Source organism: Mustela nigripes, chromosome 7 (assembly GCF_022355385.1).
Source record: "Mustela nigripes isolate SB6536 chromosome 7, MUSNIG.SB6536, whole genome shotgun sequence".
Lineage (NCBI taxonomy): Eukaryota > Metazoa > Chordata > Mammalia > Carnivora > Mustelidae > Mustela > Mustela nigripes.
Window position 1 is genome coordinate 11,323,120 of NC_081563.1, and position 14,310 is coordinate 11,337,429.

Sequence of the window (14,310 nt, forward strand, 5' to 3'; positions counted from 1 at the left end):
TGTGTGTGTGTGTGTGTGCACAGGCATGCAAGAGAGTTTGTGTGGGAGACCCTGTTCTTCCTAGTGATTCCAATCACTGCAGAACACTCACTGTCCTCACCAGGCATGTCTCTCTCTCTCTCTCTCTCTCTCTCGACGGCTCACATGGGAAGGAGACACTCTATCTGGGGGACTAATGTTTCTCTGGGCGCCACAGTCCGTGGATTTGAGTGACCCATTCCAGCTGTTTCTGGCAGCAGCTCCGAGACTGGCCGCAGCCCAGTGGGTGGCAGGGTGGTTTACACCGTGGAAAATGCGTTCCTAATGGGGCAGCAGCTGCCACCGGCCAGAGCTGGAGGAGTCGGTGTAATGAGAGAAATTGTTCTCTGCCACCGGGTCTGGCGGAATTCACCCGTAAACGAAGATTTGCTGCTTCTCACAGGGGAGGCATTTACTCGGTTTCGATTCCTAGAAGCTGGGGAGGAGGTGGGGCTGACCCAGAACTCCTGCGAGGAACACGAGGAACACGGCAGGTGGCGCGCCCGGGAATCCAGGTGGGTGTGAAGGGGCTGCTCCAGGTCCTACCTGCAAGGCTGCGGTGTTGCTGAAGCTGCAAGTCCCAGGGCTCTGTCGGCATGCGGGCCCCCGTGGGGGTGGAGGCATCTGGAGGGACGCAGGAGCGGGGGGGGGGGGGGAGGAGAGGGCTCAGGGCTCGAGGGAATGGGTGGCAGAGGGGTGGGACTAGAAGAAATTTTCAGAACTGCTGTTTCACTGTCAGAGACGGCCGTGGCAGTGGCTCTCGGGGTGTTGGCGCCACTACGAGAGCTAGGACTCAAGTCCCTGGAGGATTTACTTTTTCTTTCATTTTTTAAATTTTTAATTAAATGTTTAAGTTTTTAAAATTTAAAATTTTTTAAATTTAAAATTTTTAATTTTTAATTAAAATTTTAAGTTTTTAATTTCTTTTTAAAATCTAAGTTACACATGCGCAGCATTTCAACCGTTCTGTAAGGCTGCTTAAGAAAGGCAGCTTTGCTCCCAACACCTTCCTACCTATTTGCTTTTCCCCAGAGGTGACAACCTTTAACTCTCAAGACTCTTGTCATGTTCCTCCACCTGTTTCAGTAAAATATTGTTTCTCGATGTGACAGTGTGAGTGCAATCTGTTGGCTTCCCACTATGGAAGATGACGATTTAGCTTTTTTGATGACTGTTCTTTTCTCAACATCTGTTGATGGAAACACTGTGTTCCTCCCATACATCACAAATTTGGAAAGGGGCCAGAAACGGGGTGCCAGAAACGGAACATGGAGCTCAGACTCCCCAAGTCAGGTCAAGAGAAAACTGTTTCCCAGTGAACTGTGACAAATGAGGATTTGGGGGCTAAAACTACCCTGGTGAAGGATGCTTGGTTACATCATATGGTGTATTCCACAAGGCAGAGGATTTCTAGAAAAGTTGTGTGTTGGTGAAGTGTGTAATTCCTACCTCTCTATCCCTTGCAATACCTTGTGGAAGGGGACCTTGTAGGGTCAGAAACCCACTTTGCTCAGAGTGCGAGAGACCCAGGAGAGGCAGGCAGAGGACATGCAAACAACAAAAGAGCTATGGCAAATGCATTAGAAGTGAGCCATGTGTCCCCGCTGGAGAACGGATCCAAGAAAACATGATTCTGATCACAAGGTCCTAGGAGAGGAAAGAATCTGTTTACATTTATGACAGACAGGACGTGGAGCATTGTGCCCAGCATAAAATAAGATGTTAAAGACATTCTTGCCTTTAATAAACAAAGCGGCTCATTTTGAAGATGTGTGCACTGAAACTCCAAGAACTAAGACGGCAAGCTCCAGGTCATACAGAAGATGGATGGTGGAGCTGGTAGAGGGAACCGGGGCCCTCCCTCCCTCCAACCTTTTCTCCCTCCCTCCTTCCCTGTATTGGTGTATTGAGGACTACTCAGGCCAGGTATTATTAAAGATGCTAAGGACTAAAAAGACAGAAGACCAGTCCCTGAGCCAGAGGAGTAGGGAGTCCTGTCGAGAGATAAGTAAACAAACAACGCAGAAGGGTATGGGGGATGATAGAGGCATAGTCCTCGAGGAAGGTACTTGAAGAAGACAGGGAAGGGACAGGTAACTGATCAGGAATCAAGGAAGGCTTCCCAGAGAAAGTGATAATTGAGCTTTACCACGAAGGAAGAGTAAATATCAGCTAAGAAGAATACAGTCAGTCTTCCATTATGTGAGCACTTGACAGTGTGGAGGGAAGAGTCTGGAGGCAGGAGCTCGGGTTGGAGACTACTTCAGGTGAGAGATGACACGGGTTTGAGCAAGCAGGACAGTGACTGGGAAAACCAAGGGGGCAGATGGGAAAAATACTTTGGTATGAGGACTGACATGACCCAGTGATTGGCTGGATGGGCAGGAGAGGGAGGCTTGAGACTGACTCCCAGATTCCTGATTCAGTTAGGGGCTTGGGTGGTGCGGTCATTCATGAGGAAAGAGAACGCAAGAGATGAGAGAGGCTTTTTGATGGGGGAAGAGGTTGAGTTCAGGCTTGAACTTGTAGAAATTTAAGAGGAAATGTGCAGCGGGCACTTGGGTTTGCAGGGGCCGCGGACACAGAAGAGAAGACTGAGAAGGGTCAGAGGCTGAGGCTGGCCACTGGAAGCCATAAAAAGGAACATCAACCAGGAGCATGGGCAGTAGGAAAAGGAGAGGGTTGAGGACAAAGCCCAGAGGAGCATCCTGAGGTCAGCGATGGTGAGAGAGAACATGCATGAGGACGTCTGCAAAGAAGAATTCAGAGATAAAGGAGGAGTTCCTCTCACTGAAAGAAACAGATTTCAGGAAGGAGATGCTGGTCAGTGTGTCTAAGGCAGCAGGAAGGTCTAGAAAGGAAAAGACTGACAAAGCCCACGGAGTTCAGCAGTATGGTGGTAAGCAATGTTGGTGAGGACAGTGTGGATGGAATGGTGGAGGGCGGAAGCCAGAATTCAGTAGGGTGGTGAGCCCTTGGGCAGCCACTGTCCATGCCTTATAGGATCCATGCCTCATAGCCTTTGGGATGAACAAGGTCAGTGGGCCCGGAGGACACCACTCTGCAATCCGAGCTCCTTGGGACCCACTGAAGAGCTGCCCTAGAAGACAAAGGGCAGAGAATGGGATTCCAGTCCAGGCTGAGGCCAAGCCAATGGGACTGGTGAGAGAATGAGGCCCATTTCTGCCTTCTGGCGACCATATGACCTGGCCAGTGTGTTCTCTTCTACTCTGAGTGGTGTGCACATTTAGCAGCATTTAGTGCCTGACATTTCCTGCTGCATCCAGGTGGATGGAGTTCCCCGGATGAGGTATTGCAGGGCCAGAACCCAAGGAATAAGTGCAACAGAGTTTCTAGGTCCTGGGATTGAACCTGACCTTTGGTGGGGGAGGGGAGGTCTCTGCTCAGCTGGGAATCTGCTTCTCCCTCCCCCTTAGTCCCTCCACCCACTCCTGCTTCTCTCCCTCTGTCGCAAATAAATAAATAACAATCCTTAAAAGGATGTAAAAATGCACATATACATACACACATACGCAATTTTTAGATTCTGGGGTTTTTTTTTTTTAAAGAAGTTCATACATGTGAAGTCCTTCTTCTTCTTCTTTTTTCCCTTTTGACCTTCACCCATATCTTTCACCCCCTACCCTCTGACTCTGCCAACCACCAGTCTTTTCTTTGTATCCATGAGCTTGTTTTTGTTTATTTGTTTTGTTTTGATGCCATATATAGGAGACATGATATGGCATTTGGCTTCCTCTGACTTAAGTCACTCAGCATAATGCCCTTGAGATCCATCCCTGCTTTTGCAAATGACAAGATTTCATTTTCTTTTACATCTGAATAATATCCCATTTGTATATATGCACCACATCTTCTCTATCCATTCATCCATCAAAGGACATTTAGATTGTCTCCGTATCTTGGATGTTGTAAAGAATGCTGCAATGAACGTGGAGGTGCATTTATCTTTTTAAATATATTTTTCGTGCCTTTGGTTTGTTTGTTTGTTTTTGTTTTCTTTGGACCAGTACCCAGAAGTAGAAGTGCTGGATCGTAGGGTAGTCCTATTTTTAATTTTCTGAGGAAGTTCCATACTGTTTTTCAGAGTGGCCACACCAGTTTGCATTCCCACCGGCAGTTCCAGAAGGTTCCCGTTTCTCTACATCTTCACCAACACCCCTCATTTCTTGTCTTTTTTATGGTGGCCATTCTAACAGGTGTAAGGTGATACCTCCTGGTTTTGACTTATACTTTCTTCATTACTAATGACCTGAGCATCCTATCATGTACCTGGTAACAGACCATCTGGATGTCTTCTTTAGGAAAAATGTCTATTCGGATCTTATGTCCATTATTAAATTGAGTTGTTTAGATTTTTAGCTATTGAGTTGTAGGAGTTCATTGTATATTTTGGATATTAGCCCTTTATATTGTATATCAATTTATTTCTGCTTTTTTTTAAAAAAAATACTTAACACCTCATAAATATTTTACCACGATGTTAGGAATTTTTCGTAAATGTGATTTTCAATACTTAGAGAAGTTGCTATCATATGAATATATTAAATAGCGAACTTATCTGGAAGATTGGCTGGATTCCCGGTAAAATCTGCTTAAAGCTATGTATGACCCACGTCAGTGGGTAGGCAAATGACCCCTTTCCCCCCGCCCCTGCCTTCTAGCTTGAAGAGCTTGACTATATTTCTCACGTGGTAATATTTGGGTAGTGGTTTCCAAATTCCTGAATGACTTTGGTCATTTCAGTACTTTCTGCCCCTAAGAAAACCAGGCTGTTTCCTCTCCTCTTGGTTCTCACACCTCAGCTTGCATAGTGTGGCCCTCTGTGACTGTGCCAGGTGTGCTCTGCTCTTCCCCACTCAGCCCAGGAGCAAAGGAAAAGCCATGGATGTTTCCAGCACCGTTAGTAGAGTCGCTGAAGGGGTTTTGCATTTACTAGAGAGAAAGATTCTTTGGAATTTTAGAATGGCCAACATGAAATCAATTCCTACAAGACTAACAAATTAGGAAAGAGTGAGGAAGGATGCTCAGAGAAATGACCTCAGGTCATTGCCAGGTCCTTAAAGTGCCTCCTGAATCATCAAAGAAAGATTGCCTTACTGCCCCGATGGTTATAATGTCAGGTTCAATTTATTATGTCTGGATGCCTTGGAAATTAATCACTGAAGTATAAGTATTTTATTATTTATTTATGATCTATACCCTGCTGACTTCAAAAATGAACCAGAGGTAGCATGCCCTCTTTTAGTTCTGTATTTTATTTGTATTTTTGTTTAAGTGAATGGCGCATTGTTTTAGCCACAATGAAAATCCCTCGCTCTGCTCCTTACCTCCTAATTTTGCTCCTTAAAAGCAACCAGTTTCAACACTATGTTGGTTTTTGCATGATTTAGTTCCATTTTCTATGTGCTTAAATTGCTGTTTTTAAATTTATTAATGCTAGGCATTATCCATATTGACTGCCAGCATACACCTCTGGTTGGTTACTGTGCGTTACTGACTCTTGACGGAGCACATCCAGAGTGAGATATTACAGCATCAGAAGCCAGGAAGAATATGTTTAACCTTCAGGTTACTTTAGTAGAGTTGAGAATTTAAATCTCATCACTTTGCCCTTCACTTCGACTCTCTCTATCCTCCCACTGTAATTACTTGGTAATCTGTAGTTAAATCAATAGTCAGTATTTACATCTTTACTATGACAATGTTGCTCACTGAAGAGTGAAGTAGAGTATTATGAACACTCTCCTTTTCCAACATAATTTTTTTTTTGTTTCTTCTGGAGTTAGCAATCCCCTGCTTAAGACTAAATGCTTATTTTTAATTTTTTTAATCATTAAGGTTTACCAATAGTGTTTTGTAAGCGCTTATATAATGCAGACCACCTATCAGTTGCATTTTCCCACATCTAGAACATTCTCTCATTGCTTTTTGTCTTGTGCCCCAATTTAGACTGTTTTTGAACCTGCTACTCAGCTGTCATCCTGGAGTGTGGTAGACCGCACTGTCGACTGTCCCTTCCTGGAGAAGATGAGGTCCCTGAGTCCCACTGATGTCAGGTTTAGTCCTATAGCCTGCTTTGGCCAATGAAATGTGAGTAGAGGTGGTATGTGTGTGTGTCACTTCTGAGAAGAAATCTTAGAGCCAGAGTATGGTTTGCTCTGGCCTCTGTTTTCCTCAGCCATGATGGCTGTGAACGTTTCATTTCAAGTCAGATCTGGAGCAAAGATGACATGGAGCAGAGCCACAGTCAACCCAGAGTGAGCATGTAGCAAGAAATAAAGCTTTGTAGCTGTAAGTCCTAGGATACCCTCGCCTATTTTGTCTGGGACATGTGTCCTCATTGTCGCCTTTGCCTGTTGGCTCTTCTGCTCCTATTTGTTTGTTCAACTGATCTATTACCTCTTTCTCTCTCTCTCTCTAACCAGCTATCTACTGATCTGTTGTTTAGTCCCTGGTTTTGGTGTAACACAACCCATGCCAGGATCCCAAGAACTGGTGAATGGTTGTAAAATTTTTGAGTTCTTGCATAACAAAAAATTTCTTTATTCTATTTTTATATTATTTAGCAAGTTTGGCTGGGTATGGATCTATAATGAAAACCACTTTCTTTCAGAAATATGAAAGCATTGTTTGTTTTCTAATATTCTGTGTTGCTATTGAAAAATCTGATACCATTCTGACCCCAGATCTTTGGATGGAATTAAAATATTCTTCCCTGGAAGGTTTTTTTTTTTCCCTCTTTAGTTAATGGAAGCTTTAAGATATTTCTTCATTGCAGTAGTTTGAAGCTTTACACTGAGGTAACTTACTGTGGGTATTTTTTCTTTCTTTTCTTTTCTTTTTCTTTTTTTAGGTGCAGTTTCAATCCTAGAGCTCATGACCTTCCCTTCTAGGAAATTTTTTTAAAGTAATTATGTCTGTAATAATTTTCTCCCCTCTGTTTGTCCTTTCTGTAAATAATATTAGTCAGATATTGAATGTTCTGGATTGATCCCAACATTTCATCTTTTCTGTCTTATTTTCTAATTTTTTGTAATATATATAATATCTAGATATATCTATCTCAAAGTTTCCTAAGTTTATTTTCTGATCTTTCTATTAAATTTTCTAGTTTTGCTTTGTATTTAAATCAAAGGAATCATTTACAGAAGAATACAGAAGAGATGACCTTGGGGATCTAAATCCCAGATATCTAGCCTTAGAATCTGTATGAACCTAGAAGCCACCGAGTTTAGCACCTCCCAGGTGAAGATGATAGTTTCCAGAAAGAAAAAAGAGTTTTTAAAGGCAGTGTACCATGACTTCCTACTTCCAGGACGATTTGCCTTTCCACCACAGCATTGTGCCTTTTCATCTTATCATGGCTAAAACTTTGTTTCAATTCTGGAAGGGGCACTTTTAGAGTTAATTTCTGAATGGGAGTGGATAATAGAGATTGGTTGGGGAGGCATTAAAAAGTAGGCACTTTGTGTAATGGTGAACGAACATCACTCAGAGACCTGGAAATCTACTTCCTCTTTTGTCTCTGACTTGCGCTCTGATTTTAACAATTCCTTTCATCTTCCTTAGACCGCGGGGTCCTTATCTACAAACGGAGAGCATGGAATAGGTCATTGCTTCTCAAAACTCAGAGTCCCAGAATTTCCATGGTTGCCTTGACACTTGGTGGCTTGGGGAGGGGGCTGAAATCTGGAACAAGAGGCAGAGTTCTGGGACCTTCCTCTGCTTCTTCCTGAGCTCTTCCCCTTGGGTCTGTTTTATGTATTTGGTTTTATGTAAGATTTTATCTCAAAAACAAGATTCTGTGGTTAAATGTTTGAGAACCACTGGACTACACTCCTCTAGCTTTTCTTTTGGCAATGTGTTTTTCTGCCTCTCTGACTATGGATGTTTTCTCAGAGACTCATTTAGCCAGGCTCAAATTTATATGCTGTTGAGCTCTTTGGAGTTCCTATAAATTAGGATTCACATCGAGATAATTACCATTCTGGAATTCTAAGCACTTAAATACAAGTCAATCCTTATAACCCCCTTTTAAACCAATTGCCTCACTGCAGACATGGCCACTCAATGTATATTATCGAATGCCAATAAAACAGGAAACCCAATCCTGCCATTTTCCCGATTAGATAGTACAGACAAGCTAAAGCCAAAATCTCAGATGTCATTCTGCAGTCGGGATCTTGCTTCTCTCTTCAGTCAAACTCTTGTAGTCAGGCTAGGCACAGAGGGAGGTTCAACATGTTTCTTCCCCTTGGCTCTGGAGACTCATGGAATAGACCAGCTTGTCATCCCTTGCCTTTGGGAAGGAAACTAGTTTTCTGCTCTGTTCCCATCAAGTCAGCTGATCATTAAAGGACACGATAGATCCAGGCTGAGCACTGCTATGCAGGGATGGGGCTGGGAGGGAGCAGGTTCATGTCAGAGCCTGGGGTTCAGGAAGTCAAGGTCAGTGATGGATCCCAGAGGACCACAGAGATGATGACTTCTCCAGGGCACACTAACTCTGAGGAAGAGTATGGAGACCTGGGGACTGAAGCAGAGATTAGCTTTAAAATCAGAAGGAACTTCATAGAAAGCCCTTAGAAATTATACGATGGAGCCTTTTCACGGAACACACAAACAAACTAAAGCCCAGAGAAGTGACAGCCCTTACCCAGGGTCACCCTAGGTTTTAGGATTTTGCTTCTTGCAGACTATATGGTGAGTCCTCAAGCTTTTCCTGGCAGGCACTGGGTGCGTACATGAGGTAACTGGCCAGGAGTGCTTCCTTCAGGGGTAGCCTTCAGGAGGGAAGGTGAGCGGATTCCCACCTTGTCTTCCCACAAGGAGCCATAGCTCAGCAAGCAGACGGCCGTGTTCTGGTAGCCAGACCCAGACCCAACTCATCACAGTTGGAGACTCTCCGCTCCACCCAGCACTAAGGACTTTGGAGACTACCCAGTGTGTGCGGAAACTCGCTCCCGCGCGTCCTGGCTGGCTGCCCACACCAGTCCATGACTCTTAAGTTTCTCCTCAGCTAAAAACATGACCACACCCCAAACCCTCCATCCTTGGGCTCCTCTGTACGGAAGCCTCTGTTGCGTGTGTTACAGATGGAGCATCCTGCCCTTTCTGAGGGTGACAGTCTGCGACGATCCTGACAGGGACAGGGAAACTCACACATATCATTTACTTCCGTAAATAGTCACGCCATTAGTGGGCATCCAGCGAGAGGACAGGGTTCCTCTGCGGACTCCCCGATCACAGGCTTTGGTTTCCGGAAAACGCAGATCAGGACAGCGGATGAAATAAAGCCATCACCAGCCCACAGGACAGTCTCAAGAGGAGTGACGGTCCCAGTCCTCCGGCAGTTGTTGCCGGGGAGTAATTTGCCCTTGAATCCAATATCGCATCCCGAACCTGACAATTTCATTTCCCTCCCAGCACCCCCCCCTCCGCCCTGAAGATCTGCTGAAACCGCGAGTTCCATCTAAAGAGGCAGCAGGAGAGTCGGGGAGTTCCATCCGTCCATCAGCGATAATAGTCCCAGACACCCATGACGCCTTTTGTCTGCTGGCTTCCCTGAGGACGCAGGCTGGGGACCTGGGGTATTTACACTGCCTTTGTGTGTGTGCGTGTGTGCTTTCAACAGCAGCCCTCTTGTTTACTTTCCTGCCTTCACCCAGGCTGTTTACTACCTTCGCAGAGGCCCAGGCACTAAGTCAACACGCATTAAGACCCAACATCAAAATGTCATAATGCGAATGAGCAGAATTCAGAAAGGCCAGGGACACTGGCTGCTCTGTTGGGTCCTGTTTAGTCTGAGGGTAATGAAGAGCTCACAGACGACCTGATTTCATTAAACTAGGTCAGATTCGGCTGAAAAGCGGCTATGACTCTCACCCAGTTATCCCGCGGGCTCGCCCTGCCCCCACCCCACCCCCACCTCAGGGCTTGAATGCTTTCTGGGAATTAACGCTGAGTTTTGTCAATACAGTAGCTAAATCTCCATGGAATAATTGGACCTTTCCCTTTGGCTTCTGTTTGTGCAGTGCTGAGGCCAGGCCTGGGAGCAAAGGGGGCAGAAGTGATGGAGAAATCTGGAATTGCCTTTTGGAGGACATTAGCACAGGCCCTATGACTCAGTTGTAACAGATTTTTCTCGAGCCAAACCTTCTGAGTTACAGCGTCTTATCTGTATTGACTGAGGCCACTGAACAGGCTCAGAGAAAAGTTTCCAGGCAAACAAGGCTTTGAATGTGTGCATTCTCCCCAGGAACCCTCTGGCCCTCGCAGCTTCAAAAAACTCTGACTGCGGGGAGCAGGGAAGGGACCAGTTTGAGGGTGGAGCCAGGAAGCAGTCCTGTCTGCAGGAGTTTTGGGGGCCTAGGGGCTGTCCTTCTTCTCGGGGCTCTGGAGGCAGAGGCCAGATCAATGGTGGGCATTCAGGGCAGGCAGAACTCAGCTCATCCACACAGAAAAAAGCTTTTCTAATAATTAGAATGGAACAGAGATCGGATGGGCCGTCAGATGAGATCATTTAAATGTTAGACTTCGGTAAGCATCCACTGTGACTCGGGTCTGATGCTGGGCACTTCGCCACCTTTTCTCTGAGCTGAACAACATCTCAGTTGAAGATGAGAGTTGAAGAAACTGAGGTTTAGATGGAGTAAGTGATTTGTCTAGGGACTGGCGGGGATATGTGGCAGAATCGGGACTTGAACCCAGATTGTTCTGTGCTCATGCCCTGTCCATGTCCCCCAGCCCCCAACCTCTTGCTTGAGAGCAGGAGAATAGAGCATTGTGGGGCTTTGACAGAGGGGTCCTGTGCATTGCTTGGAGGCTGGGCTCGATGTTTCTCCAGCGGACTTCCTCAGGAAGAGCTATAAGTGTTGATTGAAAAGGTCAGCTGTCTTGTTCCCAGAAGAACCTGAGAAGATCCTTGGAAGAAAAGAATAGTTCTGAAGCACGATTTGCCTCACCCCTGCCTCACCCCCTTACCTATCCAAGTCTTTCCAACCTCCCCGTGCCATTTCTTTTGGGCAGCCTCTTTGGGGGAGCCTCATGCCCGATGAATCCCTTGTTTGGAGCGCCCGCAGTGCCCACTGGGCAAGCTTCTTTTGGGTACTGAGCTCACTGGGTGCTGAGCGCTGGGCACTCTGTATCCTTGGCTCCTAGGGATGGACCTAGGAGCCAAGGATACAGGATGCTGGACATCCCTGAGTCCAACACAGTGACGGGAAAGGGCTGTGGACATATAATTGGTTTCTGAGGACAAACCAGATGTCACCTCCCCATTTCTCCAGAGCAGGAGGAAGAAATGCCTCCCAAAGAGAGCTTGGCATTTGGAGAGAGAGGACAGGTTCTAGTTCTGGGTTAACGCCTGGCTCTGCCTGTGAGTCTTGCTTGTGTCACCTTCCCTGGACCTCCGCTTCTTCTTCTCGATGATGGGGGTAATAACACACGTCTTACAGAGTCCTGGTCGCGATTCTATGAGATCACGCATATAAAGAGGCTCGGTGGGCCATAAAGTGCGGGATAGACGTGAAAAATACCCTGAGGCTGCAAAAACGGACCTGAACAAATGTAAGCAAGGAAGCGGGAATTTATTTCAAAGAAATGGCTTGGAGGCCACTCCCTGAAGCCTCAGGAAGGACTGGAGTCTAGAATTGTGAATGCTCCTGAGACCTGGGCAGTATACTTTCTCTTCCCTTCACCTCTGATTTTCCCAGTGTATCTGTCTTTCTTCTTCTCTGCTTGCCAGTCTAGGCGGCCTGCAAGATGGCTGCCCCGGAGCTCCTGAAGTTACCCGTCAGGGGACCCAGTCACCGCCTGGGCATCCATCTCCTTCTGAGTTCCACATTCCTGAGACAGGACTTGGATTGGCTCAGTTTGGTCAGGTTGTTACTCCTCATCCAACCCTCTGTGGCCAGAGATGTGGGGGGCATCCTCCATAGAGTTACATGGCCGGGGAAAATGCATGTGGAAGAGAGTTCTAGAGAAGAGCTGGAAAAGTCAGTATTCTTGGGCTGGAGAGGCGTCTCACAAGTATCGGTCATACTTGCTGAGATTATCTAATGTTGCATTACAAAGTGCCCCAAATTTCAGAGGCTTAAATCAACCATTTATTATGCTCACTGATCTCTGGGTCAGAAATTCTGATAGGGCACAGAGGGGATGGCTTCTTTTTGCTCTGTGATGTCTGGGACCTCAGCTGCCAGACTCAAAGGTTGGGGCTGGAATCATCTGAAGCCTTGTTTGATCAAGACTTGAATAAGCAGGGGGGCGATTGAGGCTTGCTGTTGGCTGGTGGGGGTCTCGGTTTCCACACGGGCTTCTTCATGTGGACTCGCCACATGGGCTGCTTGGGCTCCCTCACAGCATGGTGGCTGGGACCCCAGGGTGAGCATCCAGAGAGAGAGGTGGGCTGAAGCCACATCTTTTCCACCTGGTTTTAAGAGTCACATAGCATCACTTCTGCCCACTGTATCCCGCAGCTTTCATTAGAAGGGAGTCACTGAACCTGACTCATGTTCCACAGAGAAGGGAGGTTAAACTCAACCTTTTAATGAGAGGAGAGGCAAGGTTTTCAAAAAATCAGAATGGGACTGGAAATATTGCTGTGGGCTCTTTGGGGAAAATACCACCTGCCTTCCACAGTGTTTATAATTGTTTCCATTGTACTTTAATAATGTTTTATAAGTAAGAAGCTGAAAGGCCCCCTCTAGGGTTGTAGGCTAGGTTGTAGGTTTCCCAAACTATGTTGGTTCATGGGGCCCCTAGGCCAAAAGTAATACCTAACAGTTCTTTGTATTAAGTGGTTACATCAAACAATGTAATAAGTATTTATCTCCTAACAGATCAGCAGCCATTTAACAGTAGCCAAAAATAATTCCGCTAAATCGGAAGAAAAAGAACCATTTTTATTTCACTCTTTTTTCTTCTAAAGATTTTATTTATTTATTTGAGAGAGACAAAATGAGTGAGCACAGGGGGAGGGGCAGAAAGAGAGGGAGAGAGAATCCTCAAGCAGACTCCTGACTGAGCGTGGATCCCAATGTGGGGCCCAATCGCAGGACCCTAAGATCATGACCTGAGCTGAAGTCAGGCTTAGCCCACTGAGCCACCCAGACACCCCGATTTCATTCTTAAATGGCTATGGCAACAGGAGGTGTGAGCCTTGTGAGCCTCCTGGGTGCCACAGAGCTCCTCGGATCCCGGCATCTGACAGGAACCCACCCTCTCCATTTCCTGTTTCACAGTGATTGTCACACTTCACATGTTTGGTGTCACCGAATTGCCAAGCCCTGCTCTGTAAGGAAGGATATGATGTCGTGGAAAGGAATATAGCACAAACTAAAGCCACATGAAGGAACAACTACAAGCTTGTGGTTTGTTTAACTGTTGTCAGGCTTTGCTCCAAACTACAAAATAGTCTTCAGTGTTTCCAGAGTTTGTGTGGGCCTCAGGGTACCTCAGCACTCAGTTTGGGAATCATGGGGTTAAACATAGTAAACCCAGAATTAGGGACGGAGCCATAAGCCAAAGGTGCAGATTCTCAGCAAATATCCAACTTCCAAACAAGGGCATTCGGATTTCAAATTTTTTTGGATACTCTAAACTCGGGTAATTCGGAGTCTCTGTGTGATTTGTTGAAACTGATGAATTAAGGAACCACTTTGGCTTTCTTTCATATGTAACAGATGAGAAACAGGGATCTCTTCCCCCCCATCCTCAGGGATGGTGAGCTATGTGTTATTTACTGTCTTTAAGACATGGACAGCTGCCCTGGAGAATGTCATATATGGAGACTGAGGGAGTGACACAGTATATGGGGAACACGTCTACAGGGTCAGCTTTGCCCATGCTAGGCCACGCCGCTCATAGAAAGGCAGAGTAGTTTCATCCCAAGCTTAAGGCAGTCTTCTTTCCACGACCCTATAGTGCCATCCGACATGAGGTGAAATATTACTTAAGATGGGCTCACCCCATCTCCAAACCAAACAATTCCCGAGACCCCTGAAGCTAAACCATCAACATAGTCTCCCAAGCAACTTCCTGTTCAGCTGAGAACTTTATATATGACCCCAATAAGGTCATTTGATAGCTCTTTAAGTTTCTTTAAATAGAGCACCAAAGTAGTAAGTTTCTTTAAATAGAGCACGGAAGTAGTAAGAAGTCATTATTTTTCTCGAAAGTCACTTAGAAATTGCAAATGAAAGAGAAAATACACATGCAACTAGAGAGTTTGTCACCTTGCTGAACTAAAAAATATGGCCCAATTTCTTT

General features: G+C 45.8%; 1 long non-coding RNA gene across 1 annotated transcript; it reads left to right on the forward strand.

Annotated features, from left to right (window-relative positions):
* Positions 1–315: 315 nt before the first annotated feature.
* On the forward strand, positions 316–9,532 carry LOC132022215 (uncharacterized). The gene is made up of 3 exons (XR_009405546.1): positions 316–533; positions 5,989–6,129; positions 9,466–9,532. It is a non-coding gene; the product is annotated as an uncharacterized LOC132022215 (long non-coding RNA).
* The last annotated feature ends 4,778 nt before the right edge of the window (positions 9,533–14,310 follow it).